The sequence below is a fragment of the Schistocerca gregaria genome, chromosome 3 (genome assembly GCF_023897955.1).
Source record: "Schistocerca gregaria isolate iqSchGreg1 chromosome 3, iqSchGreg1.2, whole genome shotgun sequence".
Classification (NCBI taxonomy): Eukaryota; Metazoa; Arthropoda; class Insecta; order Orthoptera; family Acrididae; genus Schistocerca; species Schistocerca gregaria.
The window spans coordinates 394,627,119-394,642,834 of NC_064922.1; the positions used below are offsets into that span (position 1 = coordinate 394,627,119).

Consider the following 15,716-nt stretch of genomic DNA (forward strand, 5'->3'; position numbering starts at 1 on the left):
ACCATTGTATCCCATTCTTTTCAACTCTCTGTCCACAAACACTGTGCTTGCCACCACACTGCTGACAGCTCTCTGGAGCTCGTGAGTGATTCCTATCACTGAGTCCACGCGTTTTTTTCCCACCTCGCTCCAGCCGGCCGCAGTGGCTGAGAGGTTCTAGGCGCTACAGTCTGGAACCGCGCGACCGCTACGGTCGCAGGTTCGAATCCTGCCTCGGGCATGGATGTGTGTGACGTTCTTAGGTTAATAAGGTTTAAGTAGTTCTAAATTCTAGGGGACTGATGACCTCAAAAGTTAAGTCCCACAGTGCTCAGGGCCATCTGAACCATTTGAACCTCGCTCCGCAATGGTAAACGGTTCCTGTCTGGCGGCACATGAGATCTTCTTAGTCGTAGTGTAGCTGTGATTGTTTCTCGACGTTTCCACTTCGTAGCCAAATCATCAGCATCGACTTGGACATCTTCATATGGGTCCCTAATGGATTAGTTACTAAGGAGCCATTCAGTGACTGGTCTACGTTGAAAGTCAGTGAGCTCTGGTGACTGACCCATTCTGCAGTTACAGCTATTCTACAGACAGCACAATACTTCCCGCCTGCTTTTATAGTGGCGGGAGCGCCTCTCGTGATGTGTAGTGATCCATTTTGCGTTACACAGGGGTATCTGGATAGGACTGATCAGATAGTGTACTTATATGGCTTGCTTCAAAACTGTTTCCAGTAAAAGTATTGTGCAACAGTAGGAGTGGAGCTAATATAATGTTTAAGATTTGCTGATGACATCGTATTACTGAATTAAAATGAAGGGACAATTATGAATATTTCAGAACAAAATTTTCACTCTGCAGCGGAGTGTACTCATATGAAACTTTCTTGCAGATTAAGACTGTGTGCCGAACTGAGACGCGAAGAAGAGATCTCTGCCTTTCTAGGCCGGCACAAAGTATTAATCTCCCAGTAAGTTTCATTTACGAAAATATTAAAAGAACTGAACACCAGCTGTGAGGAACAGGTAATGAAGATGAAAGTGAAGAAGGCTATCATAAGACTTTTACAACGCAATTAAGGGAAAAAATTAGAGGCAGTATGGCTCTCTATTTCTGCAGGGAACCTCCAATGATTTGTTGAGTCCACGCCACATCGGGTTACGGCACTAAGCCGGACTAAAAGAGGTCCGACACGAAAACGATATTATGAGGAACCTTATGACTTGTTCATTTCAGTGTATTCCATTATGTGACTTGTTGTTAGCGGTATTGAGTCATTCAGAAGAAACGGTGTCAGTCTTTCAGTGGATGTCATGAACAATATTTCCTTAATAATTCTACAGAAATGTGTGCACTGTTCGGCGGGTTTAATTGTCAACAGGCTTACAGAAGAACTGAAAAAAATAAGTGCTAAATAAGTATTCAAATCCGAGTTCAAAGCTTTCCTTGTTTCACAAATGTACTATTCTGTACAAGAGTCCCTCAGTGTAACTGAAACCTTACTACGTAATGTGTTATTTACTCGTATTCTTTCTCTTTTTCCGTGATTTTTTGTTTCTTTAATTCTTCGTTTATAAAGTCTGTAATCAGCATACTGTAAATTATTTGTAGTGGCTTGTTTCATGAACAAGTAACTTTGGCTCGCATGGACCAACGGAACGTGATAAAGAAGTATTTATATAGCCAGTATAATCTTGACATTGATGGCCTGGAATCTTGCATCTATCATCTAATGAAGAGAAGAGACTGACGAGAAATAAGAATCAATATTTGACAGAACCTACTTGGCATTCCCATTGTATCATGGGGTTTTGAAGTGACTGGCGACCCAGTAATCTAAATTACAAAATCCAAGCAAGTGGTTTCGTTAGATATGGGAATGGAGGTGGGAGGTGTAGTGGTTGGTGGCAATAGCCCAGTCTAGCAGTTAGTATGACTAATTCAAAACACGAAGGTGACTTATCGCTAGAGGTAGCAAACAGTGCGTAAAGATGGTAAGTCATAGGCGACTAGTGCAAAAACTGACGACTGGCTTCGAACAAGAGTTACACCCTGTAAATCTACGGTAGTTTGGTAAATGACGTAGTGAATGGTATGATTACCGGTACCATTGCTAGCACTGGTATGGAAAGAAACATAAATGAATGAGTAACAGAGGCCGCGCTGGATTAGCTGAGCGGTCTTGGGCGCTGCAGTCATGGACTGTATGGCTCGTCCCGGTGGAGGTTCGAGTCCTCCCTCGGGCAAACATAAAAAAACCTATAATTATTGTTGTTATTTTGTTCTCACTAGAACGTTCTTCAATATAATTAGAGGCAAGAGTTTCTTGTTATTATAGATAAGTTCAAAAGTTGTTCACAATAACAGAAACACGTTTTACATAAGTTCGACGAAGTACTGAAGCGTTGTTTGATACGTTTTTGTTGCATTTGTTTTTAATTGTATCTTTTTTCGGGGGAAACTGCGTGTTCTGGGTGCTATATGATAAATTATTTTTTTAAACTTTTACTACACATCCCTCTAATTTATGTTACAAATTAACATTCTTAAAATAAAACCTGAATTAAAAATATTGGTATTTTTAGTTTCGCTATACTTTTACTTTTAAGTACCAGGACAGAGGATAACTCTGTAGAACAAAATACTTCCGTAGTTCACACAGCGCTGTATATAAGCCTACTTAGTTTCTAGAAGGTTCACCCTGCCGTTTCTTGGAGAATCTGATGAGATACTTCTAATTGCATTTGTAAACAGAACGATCGCAATAAGATAACACCCAACAGGTATGCAACACAACTAGCACACAGGTAACGTGGTAACGATCTTAACTGACTAAAGCTAATAGAAAAACTACGGCCATATACGGTTACTTATGATAATCAGCGGTAGCATATCTTACTTTCACGACTGTGATTTAAATTTTATGCTCACAAAATGCTAAAAGGCTCCACATTGCTTGGTTATATCATTGTCAATCACCGTAATCACTAACAACCATAGTCCCAAACAACGAATTTGAATGTAGCTGTGGGTAACAGAAGTTGAGGGAAATCCAGTGCCATCGTAAAGCGTTCACAAGCGACGGCTGAAAGTACACGTGGACTCCGTTTCAGCGTAGTGGGTGGGCGGCTGGGCGTTTCGAAATTTCCGTAAGCTGCGAGCTCTCTAACTGAAGTTGCACCCTTTCGAAAATGACCTACTTGAAATAGTTACATTAACTGGCAAGGATGTTCGGAAAAAAATATGGAAGAAAACTCCATAGGACACAGTGAATTCAGTTTTTTAATCAGTTGAATAAAGCTTTAAAGATATTCCATTTTCCCCAAAAGTTTCAGCTTCCAAATAGCAGATTTTCACATACACGTATAGCAGTGCTTATAATTACCAATGTTCCGTTTCTCAATTCTTTGTTACAACAAGTCGTACCAAAAACGAGGTGTCTTTTATTTACATATATTTAATACGCCGCTACCTTCAAATAGTACATTTGCATAGCTGGAAAGGCCTAATACAAAAACCACAAAATATGCACAATTCTGCATTCCAGTATAGCGTCTTCTCTGTTCAGTCCATAACATAGAATCTAAACTTACATAACGTTGATGCACGTCATGTAGCGCATTTTGAATATCCGGTTGTGTTTATTCTAGTGTCATGCTACTAAACGTTCGGTAAAGAAGCGTAATATGTTCTTACGTCAAATATAACGTTCTGTTCGATATCCAAGTTCGTGTCCATCTCACGTGTGTGGAATATCTTAGGAAATTTACAACTATCATGAATACGGTCATTTATCCCGACCTGCACACCACACCCTAATGTGACACGGAAGCCCAGGGAACTAGATGGGAGTGTAATGTTACTTAAAAACCGTCTTGATTGCAAATATTTTTATTCATATGACCGGTTTCGGTTCATTCAGAACCATCTTCAGATCTGTAAAAATAATGATACTAATTTACTATTTCACGGAAGCAAATCTTTTTCATCCTATCTAATCAACATCAAATGTACCAGAGCGTACCTGATATTTCAGTTACAGGAGTAACCCGTCCAAATCCAGCAGTTTTCACATGCTACGTCACATAAAATTGGTTGGCAGAGTGCACGTCATTTATATTAATTATAACACTATTACCGACAGGTGGCGTCTGGTACATTTGTTACATTCCATTTGCACATACTATATTCAGTAGATTTTTTTTATTATTTAAAAATACTTAATTAAAATATGTAGATGTCAAGGTTAAAATCTGTACTTGTCAGCATTAATAAAACACAGCAAAATTATCATTTCTATACGATCTAAAAAACATAGGGCGATTTATATATCTATGGTGATGGTGTGAACTTGTTTTCCTCTACGGTCTGCTTCCGTATTTCCCGCCATTTCGGTGTTGTGCCGCAGTCCCCTCGTCGTCTGATGTCCATCGCCGCGGGCATGAGGGCCGCACATTATTTTTACAGATCTGAAGATGGTTCTGAATGAACCGAAACCGGTCATATGAATAAAAATACTTGCAATCAAGACGGTTTTTAAGTAACATTATAATTTCACTGATTGCTGTTGTCCCATAAGACATTATGTCTGTTTTTGCAAAATAGATGGGAGTGGTTAGGTGATGGACCAACAAACATGTGTCTACTTATACAGTAGCTTATTATCAAAAAACAGTTGAACAATTCACAATTATGAAACACACGATTTAATAGTGGTAGCATTGATGAATAGTAAATAAGGCAATCAAGTCCAGGACTGACCATACCAATAAATACTAGTTCTTAAAATCCATGAGCGCAAGGTGATAATTTAAACAACAGATCATCGACAGTTGGCAGACACAAAATACAATCTGCTTCCTTTTCTTGTCAAAATAATTTAAAGTAGTAACTGTTACAGCACGTATCATTTTGTCATTCGACGTTCCTCGTTAAAAGACGATTACAGGTCAAGAATTTAAACTGATCAAACAAATAACCACACTTAGCAACGGCGCAAACCGCCGAAGGCCCAATGATAAATGCCTATCAAGGCGAAGCCTTTCGAAGTAATGAAATTTTACATACATGTTTCATTGAGTTACAAGATGTCACACCCCTTAAGACCAGCTTACAGCAACACTGTCCACTCTAAAGTGAACCAAATTTAACTACTGAAGACGACATTTAAGGCAACTACAGGATAGCGGAATCAACGATTGGTGGCTGAGGAAACAAATTTTACAATGGGCGAAGGTGCTTTAGGATTTACAATAAATTTAGTTAAGAACACAACATGCCCATTATCAATTATTTTAAGACACCTTAAGCTTAGGTAAGATCTCCACGGGTAGACCGGCTATCAGGCTTATGAATGCAGTGAGCGTTACGCACAATGGTCGGTCGAAAACACCAGGTACGTTGCGTGAAGTTATCGAGACTTGCGCAGCAAATTGCGTAGAATATAAGGGGTGTTGCAAACGGGGGAACCAAACTTACACGGTACTAAAAGCCGCCTCTAGACGGTTTTGCTTAGACTTACTTATGCAGGATTTAGAAGCAGTCAGCTGCAGTAAATCATAAAGGCAACTATAAATAAACACTGATCAGCCAGAACATTATGACCACCTGTCTAATTGCCGGTGTGGCACGGATAGCAGCGGCGACGCGTCGTAGCATGGAAGCCATAAGGTCTAATTCCCATACATTCCGGCTAAGGGGTTAGCTCTGACGCTAAGTTTATCACATCCCAGATCGGATTCAGATCTGGCGAGTTGGGGGGCCAGCACAACAATTGAAACTCGCCACTGTGTTCCTCGAATCATTAGAGCACACTCCTGGCCTTGTGACATTGCTCATTATCTTGTTGAAAAATGCCACAGTCGTCGAGAAACACGATCGTCATGAAGGGCTGTGGCTGGTCTGCAACCATATACCTTGGTCGTCATGGTGCCTTGCGTGTGCTCCACTGGGCTCATGGATGCTCACGTGTATGTTCCCCTGAGAATAATGGAGCCGTAGCCTGCAGTACAGGTGTGTCAAGGAGCTATTCCCCTGGAAGACGACAGATTCGGACCTTGTCATCGGCATGCTGAAGTAAGCATCGGGATCCATCAGACTGAGCAATGGTTTGCCACTGCGTCAACGCCCAGTGCCGATGGCCACGTGCCCATTTCAGTCGTAGTTGCCGATGTCGTGGTGTTGACGCTCGCAAATGCCTGTGCCGTCGGCTGCGAGGGCCCGTAGTCAGGAATGTTCGATTTACTATGTGTCCAGACACACTTGTACTCGGTCCAGTATAAAAGTCTGATGTTAGTCCGCCACAGTTCGCCGTGTGCACTGTTTTTCTAGTCTCCTCATCGTATGACGTCCGACATCTGTAATGAAGGCTGGCTGCCTAACCCGACGATGACTGGACGTACTTTCATCTTGGTGTTGCCAGTGTTGAATACACTCACCCAACCACTCTTAGAACACCCGATAAGTCGTACACTTTGCAAAATGCACTTTCTAAACTTCTCGACCATTACAATCTGCGCCCTGTAGTGGCTAGCGTTGCTGCCTCTGGATGACGGGCTCCCGGGTCATGATCGGTTATCCTTCACTCACTCAACGACGACGCTTTCTTGTACACTGCAGCATCGTCAGCAAATAGTCTCATGGCGCCTGCACCCTGAGAGGCAGTACATCTCATCACATCACCCTGATTTTGCAAGACAATTATATATATATATATTCAAAGGCGTTTCAAACAGTAGCCACCTTACGATGTGTGCTAAAAGGTAATGCCTTCTGTTCGTATTCTGGGACCATTGTTTCTTTCACTGGCGAAAAAAAAAAAAAAATCCACGGAAGAAGGAGTTGTGTGAGATAAAAGAAAGTTGGTAGGCCTGTTTCTACATCTGAAAGATGACATCTATGCAGATTTCCCTCCAGTCGCATAAGAGTGGCTCCAGTAGCACCACTATGCCGGTACTAATCAGTTGATGTTGGTCAAGAATGCATTTAAGTCGTCATTATCAACACCTCACTGCATTTAAATGAGCTCGTGTAATAATGCTATGAGAAGATGTATGTTCCTTCCGCGATACTGAAGGGAGACATAGCAGCAGTGTAGACACTGTGCATGACTGCTGGCAGCGGTGGTCAACGGAATTTGCTATCGCAAGAAGACCGGGCTCCGAACGGCCACTTGGCACTGCCGAGAGGGAAGACCATAGTTTCCGGCGTATGCCTCTGGCGTATTACACTGCGTCTGTAACAGCAATTTGAGCAGTAGTTGGCACTGCAGTGACTCAAAAAACTGTTAGCAATTGGTTACTTCAAGGAGACCTCCGAGAAAGACACCTTGCAGTGTGCATTACAAGGCCCCCAAACCACTGCCGTTTGCGAGTTCAGTGGTTCAAGCAAGATCTCATTGCAGGGCGTCCTGGAAGGTTTGTTGTGTTTTCTGATGAAGGTCGGTTCTCCCTCGGTACCAGTGGTGGCTGTGTATTGATTAGACGAAGGACAGTTGAGCGCCTGCAACGAACCAGTCTGTGGCCTAGACACAATGGACGTCCATTTGGAACTATGGTCTGGGTTGTGATTTCGTATGATAGCAGGAGAACTCTCATAACCATCCCACACACCTCGACTGTAAATTTGTACGTTAGTCTGGTGTTTCGATCTGTTAGGCTGCCATTTATGCACAGCATTCCCGGGGGGTGCTTTCCAACAGGATAACGTTCAACCACATATCGCTCTCTCAACCCACGATGCTCTACAAAGTGTCAACAAGATGCCTTGGCCTACTCGATCACCAGATATGTCTCGAGTCGAGCACGTATGGGACATCACTGGCAGACAAATCTAGCGTTATCCACAACCAGCATCAGCCGTACCTATATCGACCGATCAAGTGAAACAGACATGGACGACATCCCAAAAACTAACATCTGGCACCTGTCCAACACAATGCATGCACGTTTACATGCTTGTAGTCAAGATTGTGGCTGTTACACCGGTTATTACTGCAGTAGCTTTTCATATTTGCAATGACTTATCTCGTGTTTGCGTTAACCTGTGACCTTGGAACGTTAATCATTTACATATTTTAAGAAGACAAACGTATTCCCTAATGCTTTTCTTGAATTATCTCTTGGTGTTAACATTTCTTCGTCAGTGTACTCCGTCGTAGAGCGTCCAAAGGGCTAGATACCGCCCCGCGATGGTCACTTGCTGACACTGCGTGCTGCATTTGGAGTAGTAGAAGGCTGACTGTCTTACCGAGTATCCAGAGCTCCTCAGCTTGTGGTGACGAAGTGCCCGGCGCTAAATGGCCTAGCGAGGCAGCGAATCGTGCCGCCGCTGCGCGCCTGGTTGGCGACTCGTCGCGTACTGTCAGCGGCGCCATTAGTCACGGGGCAGCGGTGAGTGATCGCGTGCGTACGCTCCACGCGGACTCGTCTCAGGTAGGCGGCCACAGCTGTGGGTCGCGCGCGCGGCCACTGGCCCCTCTCCTCTCCCTCACATCCGTCTTCGCCGTCCTGTCACTGCCGTGGGAGGCGCGTGGCACCCACGTGGGGCCCCTTGAGCCATTCTCACAAGGGGCCTGAAAGCGGGCGTGCACGCAAAACTAATCGAGTTTTGTGACGTCAGTCAGTGGAATTTCACACTGAGGATTATTCCCGAGCATGAAGGCAGAATCAGATTTCTGCTTCGTATAGAGGAACATGACTAGTGAGATGCAAGATCGCTTTCTACGTCACGAGCGGAGGTAGATGCGACGCCGGCCTATATCGTGGATGGTAACGGCCTTGCCGCAGTGGATACACCGGTTTCCGTGAGATCACCGAAGTTAAGGGTTGTCGGGCGTGGTCGGCACTTGGATGGGTGACCATCCGGGCCGCCATGCACTGTTTCCATTTTTCGGAGTGCACTCAGCCTCGTGATGCCAATTGAGGAGCTCCTCGACCGAATACTTGCGGCTTCGGTCAAGAATACCATCATCACGACTGGGAGAGCGGTGTGCTGACCCCACGCTCCTCCTATCCGCATCCTCTACTGAGGATGACATGGCGGTCGGATGGTCCCGGTAGGCCGCTCGTGGCCTGGAGTGCCTATGTCGTGTATAGCTGAAGCCCGTATTTGGTGCATTTTAGATTACACTTACATGCTACAGATATGTGCTTAGCACCGTCCCCTTTTGAATCTTTCGAAAAACGCGACTGAGCGAGGTGGCACAGTATTTCGAACACTGGACTCGCATTCGGGAGGACGTCTGTCCAAACCCGCGTCCGGCCATCCTGATGTAGGTTTTTCGTGATTTCCCTAAATCGCTTCAGGCATATGCCAAGATGGTTCCTTTGAAAGGGCACGGCCAATTTCCTTCCCCATCCTTCCCTAATCCGATACGTCCGATGACGTCGCTGTTTGGTCCCCTCACCCCAAATGAGCCGACCACCCAATCGAAAACGCGTCGTATTTGGTACGATTTTTTAAAATAAAGTTGTGTGATAAAACTAAGTTGTAGTTAAACGCTTTTCGAACTGTAAATCGTGTACCATCAAAGTGCTCCTTTTTTCGGTATTTATCTTATATCTTAAATGCTGTTACTGTACACTATCTGGTCAAAGGTGTCCGGACATGTATTGATGAACATTAATATGATCGGAGTCCTTCCTTCACCTTTATGAAAGATTGAGCTCTGCTGGGGAGCCTTTCAAATGGTTCAAATGGCTCTGAGCACTATGGGACTTAACATCTATGGTCATCAGTCCCCTAGAACTTAGAACTACTTAAACCTAACTAACCTAAGGACATCACACAACACCCAGTCATCACGAGGCAGAGAAAATCCCTGACCCCGACGGGAAGCCGGGGAGCCTTTCAATTAGGAGTCTTATTGTCTGTGAAACAATGACAGCCCATTCTTTCTCAAGAGCCGAAAGCAAATAAGGTAGTGGTGCTGGACGCTGAAGCCTGGAGTGACGCAGATGTTCTAATTCATCCAGAAGGATTCCGTCGGGTTCATCTCGGGACTCTTGGCAGGACAGTCCAGTTCAAAAATGTTCTTGCCCACAAAATATTTGCCCACAAGTGCTTTTCTATGACAGGGTAAACTGTCACGTTGGTAAAAACAATCATCCTCTCCGAACGATTTCTCTAACGTACGCTGCACACAATGCTGTAAAATGTCTCCACATAAAGCGTTTTCTTACATGCAGTAAGAAGACCACACCCAAACCACTTGAACTGCCCCATCCTCTAACATCATCTCCTCCACACTTCGCTGTTGGCGCTACACATGATTGCAAGTAAAGGTTCTCCAGGAATTTGCCAAACCGTAAGCCTTCCATCGGATTGCCACAGGCTATAGCGTGAGTCATCTCTCCATTTCACTCGTTTTCAGTAATCCACTGTCCAGCGCAATCGCTCTTTACACAACTCAACAATATTTTTAGCGTTAACGACAGAAATTGTGATGTATTAGGAGCTGCCTGACCACTGTGTCCCATTCTTTTTAACTTTCTAAGCAGTCATTGTGCTGGCAGGGCTACTGGTGGTGAATTCCTAATGACATACGACTCCCGGATACTTTTCGTCATGTAGTGCACGAGGAATGCTCATATCTTACGCACCAGCCCATTGAAGATCTCTAACAAAGCCGTCGCTTTTGATACGGCTTGTTATAACAACACGGTAGGAAACAACATCGGTAGTTAAATGCATTTCAGCTTATAACCTGTATGACATGAAAGTACACCGTTGCAGGATTTACCAAAATCGCGTGGTTTTTTGTTCGTTCTACAGTAATGAAATGTCAGACAATGCCATATCGAAGGTTAAAGACTTGGCTCCGGTATAACAGTTTTCTACAAGACTCTCTTATTAATTTAGTCGAAGTATGATTTCGAACATCGGTGTTATGTGCCAACGGCTTTCTATAAGTAATGCAACACTTTTTTCTGAAAGCAGGTTGGTTTTATTGAGGACTCCAACACACCTTATTATTCCTCTTTTGGCAATAAAACCTCATTTTTCAATATAATCTTCGTTTAAATCGGCGGCCCTACGCCACCTTACTGCGAGGGCCTATGTGCCCACAAGGTACCACTCTACTGGTCGACGTCGGAGCCAACTTCTTGCTGCATCAGGAACCTCCCCATTACACAGGTGAAGCGCAACCTATGTTCGGCCGAACGGGTAGGAGGTACGAGATCTGGGTTGTAGGGTGGATGAGGAAGGACAGTCCAATGAAGTTCTGTGAACTCCTCTCAGGTGCGCAGACTTGTGCGAGGCCCTACGTCGTCGAGAAGGAGAAGTTCGTTCCCATTTTTATGCCGACGAACAACCGGAAGTCGTTTCTTCAATTTCCTAATGGTAGCACAATAACGTTGTTGCGGCGATGATAGATGCCTCGTCCTACGACTCAACATGCTTTTGTTCACTGCCAGGTCTCCTTAGTCATTTTGTGAGCGCCTACGAATACCTGCGATGCTGTGTTTTTCTGTCAAAAGAAATTCAGTGAAGGCTTTCTGCAGAGAACCCACCTCAGTTACGGAAGCCATTCTGAATGCTACGTACAGCGCCGCCACCTATCGGAACATTCCACAATGTCCCATAGCAAAGTTCGTATTTTTTCAATCGATAATTGCTGAGAAAAAAATGTGTTGCATTACTTTTTGAACACTTCTGGTATACGTGACTGCTCTCCGTCTGAGAGTGAGTTTGTTCGATTTTGTAAACATGCCTGGGAGTTTGAACCAATGAACAGGGTGAGGCCGCAGTTCAGTATAATGTATGTCATATAGAGACAGAAACACATGGCCAGTATATCGACGTTTCAATGGGCACGTTGAAAGAGGAGCAGTATTTGTACATTGTCAAAAGTAAAAATTACCACAAAACATAGTCGAACCGAGGCATTTTCAAATATATTTGAAAAGATAGAATCGGTAGGTCAGAAAAACGAAATGCCTCAGCAAACTTTGAAATATGCATTGGAATTCGTTCTTCAGTCGATCGACGCGTTGAAAAAAAAAATGGTTCAAATGGCTCTGAGCACTATGCGACTTAACTTCTGAGATTATCAGTCGCCTAGAACTTAGAACTAATTAAACGTAACTAACCTAAGGACATCACACACATCCATGCCCGAGGCAGGATTCGAACCTGCGACCGTAGCGGTCGCTCGGCTCCAGAGTGCAGCGCCTAGAACCGCACGGTCACACCGGCCGGCTCGACGAGTCCACTCGGGTCCACACACGTCTCAGCGCTTCAGTTTGCTCATCTGCGATGGTCGCTGACAGGACTAACGTCGTGCGCACACGTAACATGTAAACCATCGTGAACGATGAACTGTTGACGTCAGAGCCTGGCATTCTACCTTCCACTAACACTACGAGGGATGAAATGAAGAACGTGGCATGACAGATTTTCCATCGTGGAAAGGAACGTAGCCAATGAGATGCGGCATCGGTGTTAAGTCATAAGCAGAATATAGGAGACCTCATATTGTACGGAGTTAAACCCTATATATTAGGTAAATTTTTTATTATAGACTACGTGGCATGAATATAAACTGTTTCAGAGCATCATCACATTGAGTAACTTTCAAACAGGAGTCGTTTTACATACGATATGTAAAGTAAAATAGCGGGAATCTTACAACTTGTATGCTACGAAACTATAACGTCTCAATGCTACAGCAGAATGATCTATAAAAAGGGCGCCCTTTTGTCATAGGCAGATATCAATAATAACATTTGGAGATACAGCCGTTGCTGTATTGACTTCGTACTGTAGTTGATAGCGTCGTAAGGTTTTAGGATAAAGATAGCGGGTTCGCGTGTAGCATATTTTAGTTGTTTTTTAACCTTCTGTTTTCTAAGAGGCACTCAAATACTTTTAATTAATTCCATATATTTCTGCAACAGTCGATGTCGTTTACTACAAATGATGCCCATTGTATATATAATCCCCTGGTTAGAAGGCAGGTGAGTTAACCACTGCACCATTCAGTACATAGTGTCATCGCAACTGCGCAGACTATCTCGCCACACATCACGGCCGGCCCACACTCCCACCGAGAGCCATCTGTGCACAGTCCCTGTCCAATTCCTCCGTGTTCTCTACTTTTAGGTGTCTGCAGGAGATCGGACGTATTTGTGCATCCGCATTCAAGAAGGTCTATCCACTGTCCACCAAGGCGAATCATATGAATGCGTACTCGCAGTGGAGCAGTCGATGTCCGTCGTGGAAAGTTACGTGGAAACGGTGTGCTTAGTGGTTTGCTGAGAAGCTTAACTCTATCAAAGAGCCAGTAAAGATTGCCAAGCAACGCTTAGTCCGAAAATGGTGTCAGTCAGGATCTGTTTTGAACATGTCAAAAAACATTCTGAAACGTGCCGGCATACCAGAAAATGTTGTTGCAGTTCACCAAAAATCCTCCAGAGTCCTACTAAATCAACCCGACGCCTGTCACAAGACATCGGCGTACCACGTCGACCTTGGACCTGCACACTGTGTGCCTGTTGTTCGTGGATTAAAACCAGCAGATGCTCCTCAGCGCCTCCAGTTCTGTGAGCGGCCGTTCGCTGACGTAACAAGGAATGGCTTTGACATGGCTCTGTTCTTTACGTCATATGAGGCCTGCTTTCTCCTGAGTCAACTCAGGTAATCACACGTTCTGGGCATGATGAGAACGTTCGGGTTAGTGTGTAGTGTCTGCACGCCATGTTGTTGGTCCCATCACTGACTCTGGGTTTTACATTGCCAACATATTGAAATCATTTGTGGAAGCGCTAACGGAGGAGGAAAAGACCCACAGTTACTTCCAATAGGACGGAACAACTGCACGTACAACCGTCCGAAACTTGAAGCACATTTACCAGTCGTCAACCTTGACAGAGTTGTTAGCAGAGGTCAGTCTGCCTGCGGCCCTAGCTGGTCACCCAGGTCACTTGATCTGACAGTGTGCGATTATTTTGCGTGGGAGGCCTCAAGTCTCATGTGTACTGCAACAACCCTCACATCTTCAAAAACTGCAGAAAAACATTTCGGGTCAGACTGCAGCAATTCCAGCATCCAGCTTCGATCTGCGTTCATCAACTTGCCGATCAGAGTCCAAAAGTGCCAAGAGATGAACGGTGGCCAATTTCAACATCTTCTATACTCAGCTTTGTACTATATTCCCTTTCTTCTGCTGTGTTTCCTCGTACCCGGAGGTCTGTTCTCCAGGCCACTTTCATTTACCCCAACTTATGCGAACTCCCTCACGTTTCTGTCTTGTCGGTAAATATCTTGTTTAGCGATGGTGAGCAGCTTCGAAAAATACTCTTCTTGAATTTTAATGACATTACGAAACGAATCGTGATCTTGAAACCTGTGTGAAATACACTGAAGTGACAAAGTCATGGGATACCTCCTAATATCGTGTCGGACCTCATTTTTCCCGACTTACCGCAGCATCTCGACACCGCATGGATTCAACAAGTCGTTGGAAGTCCCCTGCAGAAATAATGAGCCATGCTACCTATATAGCCGTCCATAATTGCGAAGGATTGAATGATTTTGTAAACGAAATGACCTCTCCATTATATCTCATAGATATTCGATCTGATTCATATCGGACGATCTGAGTGGCCGAATCACTTGCTCCAATTCTGCCGAAAGTTCTTCATACCAACCGCGAACAATTATGGTCCGGTGACATGACGCATTGTCGTCCATAAAACTTCCATCGTTTTTGGGAGCGTGAAGGCCATGAACGGTTGCAAATTGTATTCAAGTAATCGAGTATAGCCGTTTTCAGTCAATGATGGCTCCAATTGGACCAGAAGTCCCAGTCCATTTCATGTCAACACAGCCCACACAGTTATGGAGCCACCAGTAGCCTGCACAGTCCTTTGTTCGGAGCTTGCATCCATGGCTTCGTGGGTTTGCGCCACATTGGAACCCTGGCATCGGTTATTACTAGCCTGAATCGGACCTCATCTGATGATGCGATGGTTTTCCCGTTATCTAGGGTCCAACCGATATCGTCCCTACCTCAGGAGAGGCGCTGCGGGCGATGTCCTGCTGTTAGCAAAAGCACTCTCGTCGATCGTCTGCTGCATGTCCCATTAGCCAAATTTCGCCACACTGTCCGAACGGAAACGTTCATCGAACGCCCCACATTGATTTCTGCGGTTATTTCATCCACTGTTGTTTGTGTTTTAGTACTAACAACTGTTCGCACACGCTGCTGGTCTCGGCCATTGCGTTGTCGGTGGTGAGAGGTAATGCCTGAAATTTGGTATTCTCGGCACACTCGTGACATGTCAACACAGTGAATTCTCTAACGATTTTCGAAATAGAATGTCCCAATCGTCTAGCTGCGACTACCAATTTGAATTCAGAGTCTGTCAATTCCTATCGTACGGCCAAAATCACGTCGGAAACCATTATACACAAACCACCTGAGTACAAATGACAGCTACGCGAACCAGCTGCTCTTTTATTCCTTCTCCGGGCGATGCTAATCCCATCTGCATATGTACATACTACTATACAATGACTTTTCACGTCAGTCTATGTTACTTGAGAGTGATGGTAGTTAAAATAGCACCGAAGATGTGGGTATTATGCAGGCGCAATGTGACATTAGATACTATACTTTAACTATATTCAGTTTAAAACAGAAAATACGACGGAGAATCAGCTGAGTTAGTAAATAAATTTCGCTAGTATCTATCTCAGATCTTTTTTCAGCATTATGTAGTCTTCCT

At 44.3% G+C, this 15,716-nt stretch overlaps 1 protein-coding gene across 2 annotated transcripts in view; it reads right to left on the reverse strand.

Moving 5' to 3' along the window:
- Positions 1-15,716, reverse strand: part of LOC126354562 (uncharacterized) — a 292,093-nt gene that overhangs the window by 234,511 nt on the left and 41,866 nt on the right. The window contains exon 1 of one of the 2 annotated variants that reach the window (XM_050004306.1): positions 8,233-8,455. The exons of the other annotated variant lie outside the window; for it this stretch is intronic. The gene's annotated coding sequence lies outside the window, so the exon portion shown is untranslated. Of the gene's footprint in view, positions 1-8,232; positions 8,456-15,716 lie in introns of those variants that run through there. 2 annotated transcript variants of the gene reach the window in all.